Genomic DNA, 13,360 nt, shown 5'->3' with positions numbered 1-13,360 from the left:
ATCAAGTTCATTAGTGCACAGACTAACCCTCTCTTTTTTTCTTTTGCAGTTTTTTTTCTTTCTTCCCTGTCTCTTGTCCGAGTGTACTTGCAGGTATTGACGACGGCCGGGACGGGATGTTCTCTGAGGGTCCGCTGTTGGGGTTTTGTGAGTTGAGTTGTGCATGTTTAATTTCATGCTTTTTCTTAGAGTTTTATTGTGTAGTGGGGCCCCTGTGTTTGTATGTATAGGTGTTGAAGTCAAAGACTTGCTTTCCAAAATGCAACATAGCCATTTGGAATACTGGTGCCAAATGTCTAGAGTCTTAAGACTCCAGAGAGTAAATCACAGCAGAAAAGCTGACTCTCGAGGAAAATTCTTCCCAAAAAGTGACGAAGAATGGCGTTATGGCGTTTTGGAGGGAAACTCTTTGATTTGATGTTGAAATCAAGTTCATTAGTGCACAGACTAACCCTCTCTTTTTTTCTTTTGCAGTTTTTTTTCTTTCTTCCCTGTCTCTTGTCCGAGTGTACTTGCAGGTATTGACGACGGCCGGGACGGGATGTTCTCTGAGGGTCCGCTGTTGGGGTTTTGTGAGTTGAGTTGTGCATGTTTAATTTCATGCTTTTTCTTAGAGTTTTATTGTGTAGTGGGGCCCCTGTGTTTGTATGTATAGGTGTTGAAGTCAAAGACTTGCTTTCCAAAATGCAACATAGCCATTTGGAATACTGGTGCCAAATGTCTAGAGTCTTAAGACTCCAGAGAGTAAATCACAGCAGAAAAGCTGACTCTCGAGGAAAATTCTTCCCAAAAAGTGACGAAGAATGGCGTTATGGCGTTTTGGAGGGAAACTCTTTGATTTGATGTTGAAATCAAGTTCATTAGTGCACAGACTAACCCTCTCTTTTTTTCTTTTGCAGTTTTTTTTCTTTCTTCCCTGTCTCTTGTCCGAGTGTACTTGCAGGTATTGACGACGGCCGGGACGGGATGTTCTCTGAGGGTCCGCTGTTGGGGTTTTGTGAGTTGAGTTGTGCATGTTTAATTTCATGCTTTTTCTTAGAGTTTTATTGTGTAGTGGGGCCCCTGTGTTTGTATGTATAGGTGTTGAAGTCAAAGACTTGCTTTCCAAAATGCAACATAGCCATTTGGAATACTGGTGCCAAATGTCTAGAGTCTTAAGACTCCAGAGAGTAAATCACAGCAGAAAAGCTGACTCTCGAGGAAAATTCTTCCCAAAAAGTGACGAAGAATGGCGTTATGGCGTTTTGGAGGGAAACTCTTTGATTTGATGTTGAAATCAAGTTCATTAGTGCACAGACTAACCCTCTCTTTTTTTCTTTTGCAGTTTTTTTTTCTTTCTTCCCTGTCTCTTGTCCGAGTGTACTTGCAGGTATTGACGACGGCCGGGACGGGATGTTCTCTGAGGGTCCGCTGTTGGGGTTTTGTGAGTTGAGTTGTGCATGTTTAATTTCATGCTTTTTCTTAGAGTTTTATTGTGTAGTGGGGCCCCTGTGTTTGTATGTATAGGTGTTGAAGTCAAAGACTTGCTTTCCAAAATGCAACATAGCCATTTGGAATACTGGTGCCAAATGTCTAGAGTCTTAAGACTCCAGAGAGTAAATCACAGCAGAAAAGCTGACTCTCGAGGAAAATTCTTCCCAAAAAGTGACGAAGAATGGCGTTATGGCGTTTTGGAGGGAAACTCTTTGATTTGATGTTGAAATCAAGTTCATTAGTGCACAGACTAACCCTCTCTTTTTTTCTTTTGCAGTTTTTTTTCTTTCTTCCCTGTCTCTTGTCCGAGTGTACTTGCAGGTATTGACGACGGCCGGGACGGGATGTTCTCTGAGGGTCCGCTGTTGGGGTTTTGTGAGTTGAGTTGTGCATGTTTAATTTCATGCTTTTTCTTAGAGTTTTATTGTGTAGTGGGGCCCCTGTGTTTGTATGTATAGGTGTTGAAGTCAAAGACTTGCTTTCCAAAATGCAACATAGCCATTTGGAATACTGGTGCCAAATGTCTAGAGTCTTAAGACTCCAGAGAGTAAATCACAGCAGAAAAGCTGACTCTCGAGGAAAATTCTTCCCAAAAAGTGACGAAGAATGGCGTTATGGCGTTTTGGAGGGAAACTCTTTGATTTGATGTTGAAATCAAGTTCATTAGTGCACAGACTAACCCTCTCTTTTTTTCTTTTGCAGTTTTTTTTCTTTCTTCCCTGTCTCTTGTCCGAGTGTACTTGCAGGTATTGACGACGGCCGGGACGGGATGTTCTCTGAGGGTCCGCTGTTGGGGTTTTGTGAGTTGAGTTGTGCATGTTTAATTTCATGCTTTTTCTTAGAGTTTTATTGTGTAGTGGGGCCCCTGTGTTTGTATGTATAGGTGTTGAAGTCAAAGACTTGCTTTCCAAAATGCAACATAGCCATTTGGAATACTGGTGCCAAATGTCTAGAGTCTTAAGACTCCAGAGAGTAAATCACAGCAGAAAAGCTGACTCTCGAGGAAAATTCTTCCCAAAAAGTGACGAAGAATGGCGTTATGGCGTTTTGGAGGGAAACTCTTTGATTTGATGTTGAAATCAAGTTCATTAGTGCACAGACTAACCCTCTCTTTTTTTCTTTTGCAGTTTTTTTTCTTTCTTCCCTGTCTCTTGTCCGAGTGTACTTGCAGGTATTGACGACGGCCGGGACGGGATGTTCTCTGAGGGTCCGCTGTTGGGGTTTTGTGAGTTGAGTTGTGCATGTTTAATTTCATGCTTTTTCTTAGAGTTTTATTGTGTAGTGGGGCCCCTGTGTTTGTATGTATAGGTGTTGAAGTCAAAGACTTGCTTTCCAAAATGCAACATAGCCATTTGGAATACTGGTGCCAAATGTCTAGAGTCTTAAGACTCCAGAGAGTAAATCACAGCAGAAAAGCTGACTCTCGAGGAAAATTCTTCCCAAAAAGTGACGAAGAATGGCGTTATGGCGTTTTGGAGGGAAACTCTTTGATTTGATGTTGAAATCAAGTTCATTAGTGCACAGACTAACCCTCTCTTTTTTTCTTTTGCAGTTTTTTTTTCTTTCTTCCCTGTCTCTTGTCCGAGTGTACTTGCAGGTATTGACGACGGCCGGGACGGGATGTTCTCTGAGGGTCCGCTGTTGGGGTTTTGTGAGTTGAGTTGTGCATGTTTAATTTCATGCTTTTTCTTAGAGTTTTATTGTGTAGTGGGGCCCCTGTGTTTGTATGTATAGGTGTTGAAGTCAAAGACTTGCTTTCCAAAATGCAACATAGCCATTTGGAATACTGGTGCCAAATGTCTAGAGTCTTAAGACTCCAGAGAGTAAATCACAGCAGAAAAGCTGACTCTCGAGGAAAATTCTTCCCAAAAAGTGACGAAGAATGGCGTTATGGCGTTTTGGAGGGAAACTCTTTGATTTGATGTTGAAATCAAGTTCATTAGTGCACAGACTAACCCTCTCTTTTTTTCTTTTGCAGTTTTTTTTCTTTCTTCCCTGTCTCTTGTCCGAGTGTACTTGCAGGTATTGACGACGGCCGGGACGGGATGTTCTCTGAGGGTCCGCTGTTGGGGTTTTGTGAGTTGAGTTGTGCATGTTTAATTTCATGCTTTTTCTTAGAGTTTTATTGTGTAGTGGGGCCCCTGTGTTTGTATGTATAGGTGTTGAAGTCAAAGACTTGCTTTCCAAAATGCAACATAGCCATTTGGAATACTGGTGCCAAATGTCTAGAGTCTTAAGACTCCAGAGAGTAAATCACAGCAGAAAAGCTGACTCTCGAGGAAAATTCTTCCCAAAAAGTGACGAAGAATGGCGTTATGGCGTTTTGGAGGGAAACTCTTTGATTTGATGTTGAAATCAAGTTCATTAGTGCACAGACTAACCCTCTCTTTTTTTCTTTTGCAGTTTTTTTTCTTTCTTCCCTGTCTCTTGTCCGAGTGTACTTGCAGGTATTGACGACGGCCGGGACGGGATGTTCTCTGAGGGTCCGCTGTTGGGGTTTTGTGAGTTGAGTTGTGCATGTTTAATTTCATGCTTTTTCTTAGAGTTTTATTGTGTAGTGGGGCCCCTGTGTTTGTATGTATAGGTGTTGAAGTCAAAGACTTGCTTTCCAAAATGCAACATAGCCATTTGGAATACTGGTGCCAAATGTCTAGAGTCTTAAGACTCCAGAGAGTAAATCACAGCAGAAAAGCTGACTCTCGAGGAAAATTCTTCCCAAAAAGTGACGAAGAATGGCGTTATGGCGTTTTGGAGGGAAACTCTTTGATTTGATGTTGAAATCAAGTTCATTAGTGCACAGACTAACCCTCTCTTTTTTTCTTTTGCAGTTTTTTTTTCTTTCTTCCCTGTCTCTTGTCCGAGTGTACTTGCAGGTATTGACGACGGCCGGGACGGGATGTTCTCTGAGGGTCCGCTGTTGGGGTTTTGTGAGTTGAGTTGTGCATGTTTAATTTCATGCTTTTTCTTAGAGTTTTATTGTGTAGTGGGGCCCCTGTGTTTGTATGTATAGGTGTTGAAGTCAAAGACTTGCTTTCCAAAATGCAACATAGCCATTTGGAATACTGGTGCCAAATGTCTAGAGTCTTAAGACTCCAGAGAGTAAATCACAGCAGAAAAGCTGACTCTCGAGGAAAATTCTTCCCAAAAAGTGACGAAGAATGGCGTTATGGCGTTTTGGAGGGAAACTCTTTGATTTGATGTTGAAATCAAGTTCATTAGTGCACAGACTAACCCTCTCTTTTTTTCTTTTGCAGTTTTTTTTCTTTCTTCCCTGTCTCTTGTCCGAGTGTACTTGCAGGTATTGACGACGGCCGGGACGGGATGTTCTCTGAGGGTCCGCTGTTGGGGTTTTGTGAGTTGAGTTGTGCATGTTTAATTTCATGCTTTTTCTTAGAGTTTTATTGTGTAGTGGGGCCCCTGTGTTTGTATGTATAGGTGTTGAAGTCAAAGACTTGCTTTCCAAAATGCAACATAGCCATTTGGAATACTGGTGCCAAATGTCTAGAGTCTTAAGACTCCAGAGAGTAAATCACAGCAGAAAAGCTGACTCTCGAGGAAAATTCTTCCCAAAAAGTGACGAAGAATGGCGTTATTGGAGGGAAACTCTTTGATTTGATGTTGAAATCAAGTTCATTAGTGCACAGACTAACCCTCTCTTTTTTTCTTTTGCAGTTTTTTTTTCTTTCTTCCCTGTCTCTTGTCCGAGTGTACTTGCAGGTATTGACGACGGCCGGGACGGGATGTTCTCTGAGGGTCCGCTGTTGGGGTTTTGTGAGTTGAGTTGTGCATGTTTAATTTCATGCTTTTTCTTAGAGTTTTATTGTGTAGTGGGGCCCCTGTGTTTGTATGTATAGGTGTTGAAGTCAAAGACTTGCTTTCCAAAATGCAACATAGCCATTTGTAGACAATTCAACATTGTGCATAATAAAATATACATGTATGATCAAGTACCGGTAGCTTTTTTTTGATAAAATCAATCAGTTTGTTTTTATAATACGTTTAGCTGCCTCATTGTTATGGCCTAATTTCATCCTCATTATCAGGTGAAATCCATTGTTTCAAATTGTATACTACCTCAATCTGCTGAAATGTTCTTTTTGTGGCATTTGTTCATGGAGGGTTAATCACTGGCTAAATCTTGCAAAATGCAAGAGTGACAAGTTATGCAAACTGTAGCATCAAGAATTATATACATGCCTTAAATTTTTAGATGTAATTTGAGGTAATGACAAATTGTAATACATGAACTTGAATTGGTTGTCATCGGCGATACTGATCAATTAGAGAAATGAAGGTACTTGTGTTGAACTAATTACTACAGTTTCAATGATTAGGGTAATTTGTTTTTTGTCAAGGTTGTCTTTCAAACAGAAATCGTGTGCAATATCCAAGGTAATTTTAAATACTCATGCAAGTATGATGCATTTGTTTTTGTAGGTAAAGTTCATCTCTGACGATTATACTGAAGAGATGTACATAACGCAGAAGATGCAGTGAGTTTATTGATGGTAAGTGAAAAATGTCACAAAAAGAACTGTGAAATAATGGTACCTGATGGATTATAACTAAGTGTAATCTGAAAAATGTTTCTTACATCAGCATACCCAAAATAATACCTAGTGGAGGAAAGATGAGGAAAGATGGTTTGTCAGACAGGTACATTTTGGAATGCCGCTGGATGACTTTAACATAAATATTTATCGTAGAGAGCCAACAAACAAGATAACTGGAACTTATGTGGATGGAGAAACCGAGCTGACTGAACTTCAGAGATGCTATGGGTCATCAACACCACCATTCTTCAAACCTTTAAAAAATCCTAGGACATGTAACAACCATCTTGCCGGATCATTCTCGCCCGGAGGGGACAACATGTCCTGAGCGCAATTGACCTTGCCAGGGTCAGGTCACGACCTGTGATGCCACCCAGGTCATACCAGAGGGAACAGGTCATCAAAGCAACGTACGAAGTAGGGGTCAAGGTGTAATTCCCTATGTGACCTATTTGGCACGTGGATCCAGCAGCTTTGGACGCTTCTATTTTTTCCAACCATTTTACGGTTTCTGTCCCCCACAGATGGGAAGACAGTGTTTGCTGACAAAAAAAGTTGAGAGCTGTACATGTGTACTTTCTTACGTGGGAGTATTTTGACACCCTCTTTAATTAGTGCCAGTTGCAATATTCCAGATTCGGCAATCGATTGCATTGTAGAACAGCTAGTAAAAACTCAACTGGATATTGAGATGCAAACGACCCAAGTAAAGTCTGCCTCACATGGACTTCTACCTGAAAAAAGACAGAAGTGCTGCACTTCTTCACACATACGCCTTGAAAAGAGCCACCCACTGCGTATCTCAATTGACAGAATGGAGTTGGTATGCAGATGAACAGTTTGGCTCTTTTGTAGCGGTAATGCTTGACAGAGATGTGGACAGTAAACTGATCAAAGGAAACTCTGCTTGTGGCAGTGTTTACAAACTTGTCTTAACCAAGAACATAAAGAAATATAGCAATACATGAGCATGTACTGTCCAAAGCTAGTCTTGCGTCTTGTCTATATGGTGCGGATACATACTGGGTTGTCAGCCTTTGATACCTGCTGCTCCTTTAGTGTGTTTCCATTACTGTTGCTTCTACACTAATGTGGACACAAACTGGACTGATTTCATCCGGGGCAGTAGAGGTCTCTAGTATGTTGCATGTTGAATTGAGAAAGATGTGTCTCCACGTTTCAGGATCATAACCTACTAAAGATTGTTCAGTACACAGAACTATGTACTTATGATCTTGACAGAGGAGCACTGTGGAAGAGATATGCAGACATCTTTAAAAATCTCTCATCACTTGCTGCATCAACCACTACTAGTGTGGAAGGCAAGCTGCTGATGATTGTGTTAGCTGGAGATTGGCCTTGTCAACCAGGCCCCCTACTTCAAAGGCAGCCTCAAGCATCGGCACATAATTGGAGAAGCAGCAGATGTTAGAGAAACTGTGATGCTTCAGCACTGTTTAGCATAGGCTGTATTAGCTACCATACTACCTAAGTGCCTTTCATGCAGACCTCCAGCTGACTCAGTGCTTGTGTACAGTCATCACCAACAAAGATGATATGATGGATGTGACTTGCAATAGACTGAACTTCTGATTCATTTGTACAGGTTTCTGTGCTTGGCCAAGTTACAGTGCCGTCATCCAGCCTTCAAGCATGGTTCAGGTGAGTGTAACTGTTGAATATTTTACTTAGATTGTATCATTGTAATGTAAGGAGCATCGTTTTGTCAGTTGTAAACAAAACCATTGAACTGAATCGAACTAAAATTTCACACAAGAAAGAACAATACACATGTATGCTTGTGATCATCAACAGCTGGTATAACATTGAATGTGAGATATTTGATATATTATGAGACATGTTATGTATCTTTCCAGAGGGAGTTTTGGGGGACACACTTTATTTTTTTTTGTGGAACACCCTTGTGATGGATCCTCATGCATGTCATTCTCTTATCTGATTGTTTGTAGAAGCCATGAACCACAAATCAGCATGTTTCCTTCCAGTTTCCAATGAGCACTCTGACAGCATCACTTAGCATGCCAGTATTCAACATTGTGCAGGTGAGACAGATTGTCTGATGTTCTGGATTTTGGCATAATTATTATTATTTTTTTTTTTGATGTTTAAATTTTTGTTCTTAAAAAAATAAAATGAACTGAATTGTGTTTGGTTTGGATCATCTTCCCGGTGAGAATTTCTACTCTGGGGCTTGTGTGCAGACGCTGATTCCCATGCTATAAGGACTTGGGGCTTTCTGATGTTAATTGTGATCAACATAATGTGTCGCCTCACCTATACTTTTGTGAAGTGCTTAACTCAGCTGGTGATGTGTTACACATCATCTCGCACTTTTGTGAAAAAAATTTCATGCCACCAGACTAATATGTCAGACAGGAACGTGCATTGTAGTAAATATTTGTGTGCATTCCAAAGATAAGTATCATTAAAAACAACTGTACAATTGCATTATGCATCTAGCATGTCTAGGCAAAATTTCTTTGCAATAGCAATTTTCAAGCTAGAAATTTGTGATCATTTCTCTGATTACTGAAAATTTATATATGTACAACTTCGAAATACTTGCCAATTATGGCATAGGATTTGATGAAGAAGTAATCAATAAATCAATTAATTCTGTGTAGATCATCTCTGTAAAGATGGCTGTGTTGCTTCAGTTGCCACATCTCTACGTATGTTCTTCCTGTTAGCAAAGGCACACTGTGACAGCATATACTTTCTACATGCTAATACATGCACAGTATTGTTCAGGTGAGTAGATATTTAACTGACAATCTGTTGTGATTGTCACATTAAATGTTGCATGATTGCGGATGTAAAAGTTAAAAACTGCCTGAATAAGAATAACGGTTATAAAAGCTTTTACGCAAAAAAATGTATAAATTTATACTTCAGTGTGAAAAAGCTTCCACAAGTAAAAATATCCTGCCAAATGAAAATAGCAATTCTTGGTGTTAAAACACAAGTACATGTAGTCATTAAAGGGAATATACAACGTTTGCTTTTTCTGTAATTTTGTTGTACTGACTGTTTTAAAGTTTTGTGTTCGTAGATGCTGGAAAAACCAAGAAAAACAATCATGACCTTGTAAGCTGGTTCCCTGACCCCACTGAAATTGAATGGTGACAGTCAGGCTAGCTTGTAGCCATTCATGGGTTATATCATTGATTGCAAAGAAAATGTGGACTGACTAAATACGGTAAATTTGGGACAGTATGTGAAAAGAGTCAGATTTTCCAAAGGCTGGTCGGTCAATTAGTGTTGGAAATTGTACAGAAATACCACTTATCTTAAAAATGATGGCATACAAGGTGACATGATTTTATAGGATGCTTTAGACTGTCATTTACCAACAGTCCAGTAAGGTATCACATACTAATTTGGTAGTTTTGTTTTGTGATGTATGCAAATGTTGTATTTTCCTGATTTTTTAAAAAGGTTATAATGTTTGTACTTTGGACAACGATTGCACTTGGCATGTGGAGTCTGACATAAAAAGGCCTTGAATACATTTCTAGAAATAATATTACACTTTCAGTAAAATGCAACTTGAAGTGATCGTGTCCAATAGTTGCTGAGCAGTTTGCAAAGATTTGTTGTGCCAAAAATTTACCATGCATAATTTGTGTAGAGTGCTGTTTATGATCAAGCATTTCATGTTTTGTTTTATTCAGGGAAAGACATATGCAAACCTATCAGCTTCCAAAGTCGGCAACATCCTGCTGTCACTACAGTCTCAGCACCTACCAGCTCCCACTCTGTCAGCAACATCCTGCTGTCACATGTCCAGCTACTGGTACTTGAAGTTACTGTGTGCTTGTACATTCTCAGCACCTACTAGCTCTCACTCTGTCAGCAACATCCTGCTGTCACATGTCCAGCTATTGGTACTCGGAGTTACTATTTGCTTGTACTTTCTCAGCACCTACCAGCTCCCACTCTGTCAGCAACATCCTGTCCAGCTACCGGCACTTGGAGTTATTGTGTGCTTGTACATTCTCAGCACCTACTAGTTCCCACTCTGTCAGCAACATCCTGCTGTCACACCTCCAGATATGTGGAGTTATTGTGCTTTTACAGTCTCAGCCAGTATTGGATTGCAAGTTGTCTTATGCTGCTACAACCTACACATTTAGCATTCTCTTGAACCTTGAGGAACCACCATATGAACAAAGAGACTCTGAAACACTCATAATAAACCTGTCACGGTGGTTTGTTGAACATTCGTATTATTTGGAGGACTTGCAATTAGCTCATATAGTCAACTAGCTATTCCAGTCCTCTGGAAGAGTTAGTTGGCTGCTTGAGGTTATTCTATACTAGTAGCATGCCTTTTTTGTGCACGGTCAAGAGTAGATCGAGAAAGCAGTTGTTTTTAAGGGCAAAACAATTGTTCTTGTTCCTTGAAAAAGTTGGTCAAAACATTTTCCCAACCAATTTTTTTATTTAAACAGTAAGATAAAGGGCAACAAGGACTGTTTAATGCCATTTCTACTTGGTAGAAAAACAATTCAATGCTAATTTTTATCCAAGATATTCAAAGCTTTGGTGTTATTGGCAAAGAGAGTACCCACAAGAGTGGTTGTGACATGTACATGCAATACTGTTTGCAATGATTATGCTATTATTATGATAAAAATCGTGCAAAGTACGGCGTTAAAATGGGCTTTCTCCTTGTACATAGCACAATACATAAGTGATTGTGATCATAAATGTATTGAATTACATAAAATATGATTGTGGATAAATATTTGGTAATTTTGGGGAGGGGTGAGTGTAGGGGGGGGGGGAGGGAGGGAGCATATTAATGCCCGTGCATACTTTGTCTGATTGCTATGAAAATGTGATATTATCAAGCATTGGCTGATTCATGTTCGCACCAAGTATGCCAGTGTCATGGTCTCACTTATCAGGTGTGCGCACTTCTCCAAAAGGGACATTTAACTTCAATACGCACGTGCAAAATTGTGCTGCGGCTGTACATTATCGCCAACCTTATTGCGTGTGCTCACTGCACTGTGTTTGTGAAGAAGTGAGCACATTATAAGTAAGACTGTGACACTGGCTAAGCTATGAATTGCTACCGAGATAATTGCCTACTTTTGCGTCATTTCGTCTATGTTAATTTAAGTATTTGTTTACAATATCATTTATAGATTAAACTCATTAAAGAGACACTGCAGCCTGGCAAATGCGCAATTGGGCTACAAAATGCATTTTGAGTCGAATGGTGTTAAGTGCTTGGGATATAAACAACTACACAAACATCCATTGAAAATCACCTGGGGGGGGGGCACTTTTGCAACCCTCAAAATATGTGTGTTCAGTGCTGGTTGAGATTCCAGCTGTAAACGTTTCACCCTCTGCGCACATCAACCGGATGTTTCAAGCAAGATATCGTAAACAATGCAAAACATGACATTTTCAAGGATTTCAGGGAACAATAATTTATGGAATTTTGAGGAAACATTTTTGCTATTTTGTTTGGTAGAATACTATTGTTTTATATTAAAGAAAATGCTTTCATACAAATAAAAAAATTATACAAATAAAAATGTGTTGTGTTTTTTAATCACAGATAGGATATGGTTATATCACATTTTAACCCATTAAAGTCCATGGCCATTTTATAATCTGCGTTGTTTCATAAAAAAATTGTGTATGTTGTTTCATAGCATCTTTTAAAACTCGTCATTCAACCCCAAAAAAATTGAAAAGAAAATGAAAGATGATGAAATACGCTTTAATTTGATGTGTGTCTTGAACACGTTGGAGAGTGAGTATTTTCCCGAATTTCTGAAGTGTGAGCATTTACCATTGGGGTCTATAAAAGTTTATTTACTGGTCTGCTAACTTTAAGCCACGTTAGTTTTGCGCACCGCGTAAACAACTTTCGTCTTACTCTATTGTTAAGTTTAAGGAATCGTTCAGTTTGAGAATACACTGTTCTAGTTTTCGGACCCAAAACCTCCAGCCAAACACGACGCAAATAAAAAAAACCAGCGGTGATATCTGCATGTACAGCTTCATGTATGTATTACGCAGACAATTTATTCAGCCACAAGAGGGCGTCCTTACATTTCACAATGCAGGTTCTTTAAAGATTCTCATTTTCAAGTTAAGCACACCTCGGTTTAACCACAGGCTGTGGTTTCATTGTGTGGAAATCATTTTGAAGTTTAAAGTGTATTTCATTGGAAAACAATGCTGAAAGTTCAAAAATAAAAAAAAAAAGAAAAAAAATTACATTCAATGAATTTCAGATTATAAGGAAGCATGAACATAAAATCTGTCAAAGTTAGCCGAAAATCGGCTAAAACGGTCACTGTGGACAGGATTAGACCTCGGCAACACGTGCGCTGCATGCGGCCGGGCTGACTTACATACGATGTATGTGCGTACATATATGTACAACGTACGTGCATGTCATATGCACATCGTGGAAGTCCTGTGCATGTTTTAAAGCTCTCTACCGCAACTTGCGCAAGGGTATTTTTAGCCGACGTCGCGTCAACTGCGTGAACAATTTGACAAGCTGGGAACTTGGCACTGTTGAGGCAAATGTTAACCCTATTATTTAATAGGAAATTCAAGATTATATCTGTACGGATTGATTTGTTAGCAATTTTTGAAAAAGGAAAGTTCTTTTCAACGGAACTTCCGGTCTGATGACGTCATACGCCTAAAACTTTGCACACGTCTTAAGTGGGTCAAGATCATCATATACACCAATTTTTAGGCGATTCCAGCAACTTTCGTTACGGACATCTATTCAAAATTCATTTTTGAAAATGTTCAACCTGTCGCTAGAGGGCGATCAAAGATTGCATGACGTCATCTGTAGATGATTTGAAGAATACGCTCAGCCAAGAGACTAACACCGTTGAAAGCAAGTTCATATCTATTACCCCTTTTAAATAATAAGCCACTTCCGGTTTTGGCTTTTTTCGACAGGAAGCAAGGGTCACGTGATTTCACGCACACTAAATGAAATAAAGACCTCAACCTACTCTACCACCTGCCGGCAACAGAATGCTGCGGACGCATACGGTTGATTTCTTATGTATTTTTAAATATTAAAAGTGTCACAATTTAATTGCCCATTAATAAACACCGGATGACGTCATCATGACGTCATCATTACACAATGCTGTTTGAGTTAGGGTCTTTCCTTGGACAAAGATTGGTGTAAATGAATTACTGGCAAATAGTCGAAAATGCCCTTTGAAAATCGACAATTTCTTTTTAATTTCTGTGTACAAAGTCTATGGTAAATATTAAATATTCAAGAAGAAGAAGAAGAAGAAGAAGAA

General features: G+C 39.5%; 1 long non-coding RNA gene across 11 annotated transcripts; it reads left to right on the top strand.

Annotated features, from left to right (window-relative positions):
* The first annotated feature begins 1,385 nt into the window (after positions 1-1,385).
* On the top strand, positions 1,386-11,596 carry LOC119729945. Of its 11 annotated transcripts, none has more exons than XR_005271330.1 (6): positions 1,386-1,423; positions 5,911-5,981; positions 7,633-7,688; positions 7,997-8,089; positions 8,672-8,798; positions 9,722-11,596. It is a non-coding gene; the product is annotated as an uncharacterized LOC119729945 (long non-coding RNA). The 11 variants fall into 11 exon arrangements; XR_005271320.1 differs by lacking the exon at positions 1,386-1,423 and adding an exon at positions 1,807-1,848; XR_005271325.1 differs by lacking the exon at positions 1,386-1,423 and adding an exon at positions 2,238-2,273.
* Positions 11,597-13,360: the final 1,764 nt, after the last annotated feature.

The sequence above is a fragment of the Patiria miniata genome, unplaced genomic scaffold (genome assembly GCF_015706575.1).
Source record: "Patiria miniata isolate m_02_andy unplaced genomic scaffold, ASM1570657v1 HiC_scaffold_1, whole genome shotgun sequence".
In the NCBI taxonomy this organism is placed as follows: Eukaryota; Metazoa; Echinodermata; class Asteroidea; order Valvatida; family Asterinidae; genus Patiria; species Patiria miniata.
The sequence above is the reverse complement of the archived record's forward strand: the minus strand, read 5'-3'. Positions and strand labels throughout refer to the sequence as shown.